The sequence below is a fragment of the Mytilus galloprovincialis genome, chromosome 13, assembly GCF_965363235.1.
Source record: "Mytilus galloprovincialis chromosome 13, xbMytGall1.hap1.1, whole genome shotgun sequence".
In the NCBI taxonomy this organism is placed as follows: Eukaryota; Metazoa; Mollusca; class Bivalvia; order Mytilida; family Mytilidae; genus Mytilus; species Mytilus galloprovincialis.
In genome coordinates, this window is record NC_134850.1 from 18,502,833 (window position 1) to 18,512,274 (window position 9,442).

Consider the following 9,442-nt stretch of genomic DNA (forward strand, 5'->3'; position numbering starts at 1 on the left):
GCATACTAGTATACACATGTGTGGGTTGAATTTGAATATATATTTGTTCGGATTCTGTTTTCTTTTCCTCAGGTTTTAGATGGTTGAGGAGTAATTCATTTTAGCAGTAATACAAAGTTCCACACATAGTTTCATAAAAATGTAAATGTTAGTCAATTAAATTCACGTACTTCTTACTCAAAAAAGAGACAATACAAACATCAAAGAAAAGCAGACAATACCATGACCAATTGAAAAAGACAAATAAGTAAACATAAATTATAATCCAAACAAAGAACTGAGCAACACTTATCATACCAAGAATCGGGGTTGAGGGGTAACTTGTAGCAATAATACTCTCTTTTGAAACTTCTGTCAAAACTATTTGTTCGATGTTTGTTAAAATGTTTGTTGGCTTTTCAAAGTTAGGGATGTTCGCTACTCTGTTTAAAAATAACAAGCCTTTTAAAAGACTGTTATAAATTGAAAGTATATAAATAAAGAAAATAAAAAGCAGAAAAAAATGGAGGGTCCGTGTGCTTGTTTTCGAGATATAAGCCATTGAAAATTTGGCGGGACATAATTCCTCTCTAGATTTTTCTTGAGCTTAACATTGGCACCTTTTTTGTTAAAAAAACTATGAAAAAATAACAAGGATATCATAAGATTTTGAAATATGGCTATTTAAATAATATGTAATAAAAATATGAAAAGAAAAGTAGGGGTTAGTGGGCAAAGTTTTTAATGTTAATACATGGATAAAACCAGAGAATTTCGAAAATCTGGCAAAAATTCAAAAAGTTGAGGAGCAAATATCCTTAAATTCACACATAAATGTTGGTTTTTTCCGCGAAAATTCACGGAATTCCAGACTTTTAAATGTGAAATGGACTACCATAAATGGTTCAACAAAAAATATTTAAAAAATCGAAAGGTGATAACGTAAAACATCATTTTAATATAAGATCAATGAAATTTTACGTAATGGGTTTTCCATCCTACTACGTTGATAAAATATCAATTTTGAAATGCTTTTGAATTCTTTTGTTTCTGTTTGTTTAGTTTTTATTGACTCATAATGCAACATCCATTTTAGATAAACGTCAATGTTATTTACATAAATCTGCGTCTATTTACATCAGTGTCCATTTTACCTTTTATACTTCTATAGATCCATTTATCAATCATTTAAATCTGTTGATTAAATTTGTTTAGCTTTTGTGTACTCAATATGCATCAGCCTTGTTTGACAAACTCATTGTTATGTTTAAAATCACATCAATAAACTTATACATGTAATGCTTCTTGAGGTAAATGCATCACAATTAAACTAGTATTTTGTGTCGCACAACACAAAACGCTGCACTGTTTGGAATAATATTACAGACCTCTTGCTTCGCTTTGATCTGAGGGACTACTTTTGTTAAATTATTATATCACCTGTCATATTATTTAATTAAAGTAAGAAAAAGATAATATATTAATTAAACAGGAAATAGAATAAACTTCTAGCATGAAGACAGTTGTTTTACCGATGAACATTTATAATCTAGGCTAAAATCTGGCGGAAAATATCTTTTAGCTGTTCTCCGGTTACGAAAATGGCTTCATGTTATGAACTTGAGGTTGAATTCGAGGTTTACACGAGTCTTTGGCTTACACAAAAGTCATTTCGAAAATATGCCGAACCGTTGATGAATAAAAAAGGCATTTCAGAAATTGAAAACATTCTTCAAAAGCCTCGCATCATCGTACTTACGTCGTTCGATATTGACAATTTTGACTTCGTAGTTGGTGTTCATAACCAGTGGAAAATGGTATCGGCAAAGAAGGTTTTTCAGATGGCAGAGAATGTAAATAGACCAAAGGCTATAGTTGTCCTATTAAATCCAACACGAAAACACGACAACTATCGCCTAAGTGAGAAAGTAAGTCATTTACAGATTCATTATATTTGATTCTTGTGAAATGCGCTTTTTATTCATAAACATTTTGCATGTTCTGTTTCCATATAATAGATATTTTCATATTCTCGGAGCTGATGTTCCGTTTTTTTTCTGTTTAACATTCTTTGGATAAATGCGTTGTATATTCTGTAAATGCATATTTTGATTTGTATTTTGATTTATTGAATTTTTTCTTTTTATTTTGTATGTTGTATATATGTTGTGTTTCCGTTGTGTCGTTTGTTTTCTCCTATATTTGAGTGTACTATAAGACGTGTCACGGTACTTTTCTATCCCAAATTCATATAAGGGACTTTTCGTTTTGGGTTTTCTTTGTAGTTCTACAATATTTTGACAATTTTCACAAAAATATATACGATATAATCGATATTTTTGTGAAAATTGTCAAAATATTTTTTTTTCTTATCAATTGTTGAATTTTGTTATTGCAATAGAATAATAGCTGTGAAGAACGGCTTACATTAAACTTATAGCATATGTTGTTGAACTCCACCAAAAACTCACATAAGAAGCATCTTTATTTACAAATATGTGGTTAATTTGCACCAGTATACCAAAACCAAATGAACTACAAATGTATTACTGTTAAGACATAATAAATATAATTAATATCATCAACTTATGACTTTGACTGTGCATAATTAATAGACAAATCAAGGGATAACGTGTTTATATATTTACAGGACATGGACCTGATAGATAAATTGAACGATATTCATGAAAATAAAATACGAGAAAACGTTGTGTTTGTTGTCAAAGCTTCGGATAGCGATTGCACTGATGATACAGAAGAACTTGAGAAACTAAGCTGCGAGCTTAACTCTCGAATCAGCAAAAAAAGAGGCAAGAATGAGATATTTAGAAAGATCTTTTGGCTTAAAGACGATCAAATACCAGTTAGAATAGGTGTATGTCTTCTTGATAGTTTTATTCGCCTGACACATGAAATTCAATACAAAGCGCAGCGTTTCATTCAATCTATGAAAGATTTAGAAAATAATAAAGAGATTCATGTACAATCATTTGAAACAGTTATTTCAAAATCGGGAATAAGTATTTCGTCATCGCAAAATTCAAATTATGCAAACATGAGAAAATTGAGACATTTGCTTAAAACAGAAATTGATCGAAAAAACTATAGTGTTTGTATAATGAGTTCTAACCGTAAAAAACTCGACCAAATCATTAAAACTACACTTGAAAATTATCTTAAGAAAAGGATACTTCATTTTAAAAATGACAAAAGAGTTGCCTGCAAAAGGTGTACGTCAAAAGAAGTATCATGTACTTTGTAAAAAACTAGAAGCATGACACAGAAAATCTTAAATGCCAACTGCGCATCGACGACACGAATATCAGCATCGACGACGAGGTGTAAAACTGTTTTATGTAGGAAAGATTATAAAGAGATTGCAAAAGGTGTTTATACGGCTCTTCTCAGTTTTGTCAACAATTCTTGCGCAGAAAAAACAGCATTCCTCGAAAGTATTTCTAATGAATGGTTTAAAAGAGCCAATAGCTTACAAATCCATGAATGGAAGACAGTAGCAATGAGGTAGGAATACAAAATTAATAAACACCTTTATTATTATGAAAAGCACTTATTTCTTATGCAGCAAAATTTAAAAAAAATAAATTTTGACCAAAATAAAGAGAAAAAAAATTAAAAAAAAAAAAAAAAAAATTATGACAAAAATAAAAAATTAAATTAAAAACAATATTATTTTTTTTCAGAAAAAATCAAAAGAACTCAAATAATTTCTGATTTTTTCCAAAAATAAGGGAAAAAAAGTCTGATAATGTGCAGCAACATGGACGTTGAAAAAATGGTACGCTGTAATTGTTCATGACTATTTTTCAATTTTACATCCATGTTTCAAAATGAGTAAATGGATTGTTCATAAGAATTCAGTTGTTATCTTTGTGTAATCAGGGGTGTACGGAATTTTACACCGTTGTTGAAAATTCATACAACCATTCGGCTGCGCCTAAGGGTGTATAATTTTCAACAACGGTGTAAAATTCTGTACACCCTTGATTACTCCAGGATAACTAATATTATCTCAGTTAAATCATGGTAAAATCCTTAAATAGGTAATAAACCTATAACATAATATCAAAGAGTGTCTGGCTTTTTTTTTTTTTTTTTTTTTAAAGTTCTATGGAAGGTGTCAAGACCTTGTTAATAAATACTCCGTAGAAACTTCACAAATAATACACAATGGTCTTGAAGTATAGGTTCTTGATAACGTGTTAAAGTATTCTTTTATTTGTCTTTTTTAAATATTTCTTTTTCTGTTCATAGTCTATTTTTGGTGATATTCATTTGACGTGGCTCGGTACATTTCGTCATTGTGTTATTGTGCTTTGGTAAATTGTTGTATTCTTGTCTTTCGTGTTTGTTTGTGTGCTTTTTCTATATGACTGTTTGTGTTTCTTTGTTACATATTTGCGATTTTAAAAGATTATAACACAATGTTGACTGTTGTACCCGTATATACCGCTGAATTCATCGGTACGAAGATCAAATGCTATCTAATGCTTTTTCAAGTAAGCATAACAGACATTGTTTTAATGCTAATTTTCTGGTCATAATATCATCATGGTTTTTTTTCAGAAATGTACATGTGAAAGGATTTGGATGCATTGAAAACACCATATGTGTAAATTTAAAAACCAATGACGAAAAAGAAAAGAATGCGGTTTCTGGTTTTCTAAAGAAATATCTCAATGATCCTCCTGGGAAATATAAATTACGTATTGAATATAAGGAACGCAAAATAACCCTTTTCTCTAAACTCGAACAGGGAAGCAAAATAAATAAAAAAGAAACTGAGATGCAAGCGGATGGGCCAAGAAAGTATGGATCACTGGGTATGTTTCTAAAGGATAATAAAGGCACCTATTTCTTTACAACTTGTGCGCATGTAATTGGGGAGAAAGAACATGCATATTCACCAGATGACAATTCAAAACTCGGACAGAACGTATATATTAACTATTCAGAATGCAACAAAGACGACAAAAATGATCCCTATATCGACTTTTCGCTGGTTCAGGTTTCTCCTGAGAGAACATTAACCTGTACATTTGGTCTCAAAACGACGGGTGGTGATTTTATCAACGGCCGAATATTCAGAGGGGACTTATCAGAAATTTTAAATGAAAATGTATACAAATGGGGCGCAACAGAACCTTGTTTGCGAAAAGGCAAGTGTATTGGATTCGAGGATGAAGGATCTTTATTGTATTTGACAGTAGACAGCAAAGACTTCGCAAAAGGAGGCGACAGTGGGGCTATTGTGTGTGTTGGAGAAGACGTGGAAACGGGCTTGGCAGCTTTTGTTATTGTGGCTGGTTCCACTGACGAATCTGGTTCCGAATCATTGAACTCTGGAAGCAGCTATTTAGTTTATAAAGTATCTGATGCTCTTGATCGTATTGGTACAATATCTGGAATGACACCGTGTTTGAATCCATATAAAAGAACAATTTCAATTTCATCACCGGTTTCTGATTCGAAACGGGCTGCATCTAAACGTAAAACATCTGACAAATTATAACATATTTAACGATAGTAACTTTTAAGAAGAAAAAGAGTCCGTTAATTTGATTTTCATTTAACACGAAAACTCCGTGATGGAATTGAACACACCAAAAAACAATGTTGGTTTTGTCTGCCTAGGTTAAAAAAAAGGCAAATCTTATAACTTTCTTGTAAAACAAACGGGATTATGATCAATGTAATTCATCACTTGGTACCTGAAATTGCTAAATTGCAACATTAACTTGACTTTTATCAATGAAATAATAAAGCGATTTAATCTTGTCATTTTACGACGGAAATGCCATTGGTACTATCGATATGGTTTCACAACATGTCGATATTTACATATACTGAATTAGCCATTTCTCTAGTTTATCGACATCTTAAAATATGAGTCGATACTTTACTCAGGACAGTATTTTAACCACATTGTAAGTTTTAAAGGTCTTTGGTAATATTTGAATAAACATTGAGAGTAAAGAAATGAAACCATTTTAGCGGTATATGTGACATTACCATAAAGCGCGAGATTTGGCTAGACATAACACCAGGTTCAATCCACCATTTTTTCTTAAAATACCATGTACCAAGTCATGAAATTGGCAGATGTTATCTAACATTTTGTTTCTATGCATGCTGCATTGTTGATTGGTTTTTTTTTGTTTTTTTTTTGTTGCACTTCAGTGTTGTGTTGTTTCGTTGTTTTCCTTTTATAGTTGATGTGCTTCCTTCGGTTTTAGTTTGTAACCTGACTTTGTTTTCTCTCAATCGATTTATGACTTTTTAAGAGCGCTATACTACTATTGCCTTTATTGAAATGTTCCATACGTATGATCACGTATCATCCGCGTGCGTCGTTGTTTTAGTGAGATTGTTTCCAGTTTCATATAGCTTACACAACTTAAGGGGGTACTAAGCACCTCGACTTAAGTAGATTTGGTTCGTTTAATTTTAATTAATTAGAAAAAAATATTTACTTGGACCAGTTGACAAAATGTGAAAAAAAACGCACAATTTACATGAATTTCATTGGATATATAGTAGTTATTCGATCATTTAGAAGCTTGATATTTATTTACTTATTGACAAAACATTCAGCTGGTTTTAAAGGAGCTAACTCACTTGGGTTTTTTGTACGCAAAAGAAAATATACTGCGTCAAATAACTTTTTTAACTAAATAAATCCCAACTATACAATGTATTTTAGTAGCCACAAGCATAGAAGATAGATTTACAGGAATTTTAATGGATATAAAGTAGTTTTTCGATCATTTAGAAGCTTGATATCTATATACTTTTTTTTGTAAAACACTTAGCTGGTTTTAAGGAGCTAACTCACTTGGGTTTTCTGTAACCCCCCTTAACTTACTCTCCTTAACTGAAACAAGCAGAAACTGTACTTCACATATCATATTGGTGCGCCCATCGTATTTTCTAATTTTATTAACACTAAAATGAATATAACTTAATATGTCTAGAAATCTATACTAGGACTACTCTATTGAAATACCTTGTTTCTTTGACTATAATTTAGATTAACCTCTTGAGAAACTTTGGCATTCAACATGTTTAAAACTTTTTAAAACATTTTTAATAACAGCATTTCGTGAAATCAAATAAAAAAGAAGTAGAGAAGATACAAAAATAAAGAATTGGATGAAAATTTCGAATTCAACATTTTATTTGCCTTTCATTTGGTACTATACTTATGGGTAAAAAATGAATATCAACATAACAAAGGAAGTTGGTTTCGTCATTCTTTGATTCCGTGCACGAATATATGTATTATTATACATTCTGAAATGATCCAGAAAGTATGGTTACCCAGTTTCTTTTCAAGTGCCTTTTAAAACATGGCGAACAAATTGACCAATCTAGAGTTTTAGATTAAAATTCTTCTGTTTAAGCACGTGGTTTTGACTTTCCTGAAATATTCGGAACTCTAAAAAGTCTCCTCAAGCAGAAGACCTGAAAACCGGAAGTACAAATGACGATACATATTTGAAATATGGACCACCATTTTACATAGTCATTATTCCCCATGATGAGATAAAAGTATTTTACTAACTTCATTCTGGTATATGCTTGGTGTATTTTGACTTCCTCTATTGACTTCTGGACCGAAGACACTGTCCTCTAAAAATAAAAATATAATAATTAAATTCCTTTTTTCGATATTACTTACTAAACTGCATTTAAAAAAAGAATATATTTGAGGAAGAGAAAAAGGAATACAAACATTTTCACAAATGTATTTAGCGTAAAAAAATAACGATGCCTCGTTGTTTGACTCGGTCTTCTATGCTGTACAACCGATTATCGTACAACCAACAAAGGCCTCGATGGTCTAAATAGTTTATCTACTGCATCACTAGCCGGTCAACACAGAGGTTGTGAGTTTGAATCTAATCTTAATTAACTAGGAGCTCGTTTTATATATCGTTTGTTCTCTCCGGGCATTCCGGCTTCCTCTATCGATAAAAACAAGCCGTCAAGATTATATAAATTTTGAAAGTGAATTAATACCAACAAACAAGCAACCGTACAACCAGAGACATAAAAGACATATAATATGCCTCTGGTACAACCGACATGATTTTTTCTTTAAAACATTGCGGATACGATCATTCACCGCTGTATATTTGTAATTCATTCTATTTTTTTCGAAACAAAAATTCTTGTTTAAACCGAAATTCGGTTTAAAGTTTAAGTCTAGATAGATTGACAGGTGTATATCTGCGTAGCTACTTATTATAATATTTCATTTTTCTTTTGTAGAAAGTTTTTCTCTGGTGTAGATTTTTTCCTCATTGATTTAAACGAAAAACATTTTATTTTTGCAAGTAGGTATTCGTTTAGCAAACGTATAAATGTACTTGACTAAAAAAGTTGTCAAACCCTGTTTGTACTTTTTATTAAAAAACAAAAAAAAAGGAGATTTGGGATCCATCTTTCACAGACGTAATAACGGATAGTCCATTAAGGTGTACATCCCACAAATATTTCTCAAGTATCAGTTTAGTTGTTGTTACATTAAAACTGCATTGAGGATTTCAGAAGGGTAAAAATAAATTCTGTTCAAACACGAAATGAACCGTTTAAAAATTTGAGAAAAGGTGTTTTTATTATGTGGACGATAGTGGACTTAAGACTTCGCTTTAAATTTTGAAACCACAGATTCTTGAAGGTGTCTTTCCCAATCTGTCATTTTTCATTATATGTCATTAAAAAAAACAATGCACGCGTCTTTATAACAGTTCGCCGATCAAACAACACAAGTCTGTGTCCACACTTTTTCAAAATAGAAATAAACTTTGTAAATCAATAGGGGGAAATAATTTTGAAATCATTACAGGCGTATTACTTATGTTGTCTACAAAAGAACTGATTAACTCATCATAGATATCAGGATAGAAATTTTGTACGCAACACGCACGTTTTGTCTACAAAAGACTCATAAGTGCCGCTCGAAAGAAATAAAGTAAGACGTGGAAGAGCAAGTAGATGGAAGTAATCGTAAATACTTGCAGTAAAGTTCGAAACCGTGGAAATGACTCCTTCTATTTCCTGGAGGTATTTATCCCAATCAGCCATTAAGTATGTCCCAAGGTAGAAATAGACCAATTTTGAGCCAAACATAGACTTGCTAGCAACATTGTCTATACATATATATATATACCTGCAATATATATAAACTTCAGTGGCAAAATACGTATTTGAATAAATTGTAACTTTTGTCGTCCTTTCTTTTCCATATCTCGTTATAATTTTTATTTTTGTTTATATATAATATATCACTATGATACATGATCATTCACAACGGCTGCCACATCTGTAGTTTGTCAACATTTTAATAGGTTCGTGATGCCTATTAATTTTGTTTTTAATTTTTGTTATAGTGTAGTCCGTTTGTTTTGGAGATTTATGGTTGTGACTACCCCCTTTTTAT

At 31.3% G+C, this 9,442-nt stretch overlaps 1 long non-coding RNA gene across 1 annotated transcript; it reads left to right on the top strand.

Annotated features, from left to right (window-relative positions):
- Window positions 1-1,343: 1,343 nt before the first annotated feature.
- Window positions 1,344-7,089, top strand: LOC143055914 (uncharacterized). Its single transcript, XR_012972168.1, has 3 exons — window positions 1,344-1,907; window positions 2,630-3,501; window positions 4,564-7,089. It is a non-coding gene; the product is annotated as an uncharacterized LOC143055914 (long non-coding RNA).
- The last annotated feature ends 2,353 nt before the right edge of the window (window positions 7,090-9,442 follow it).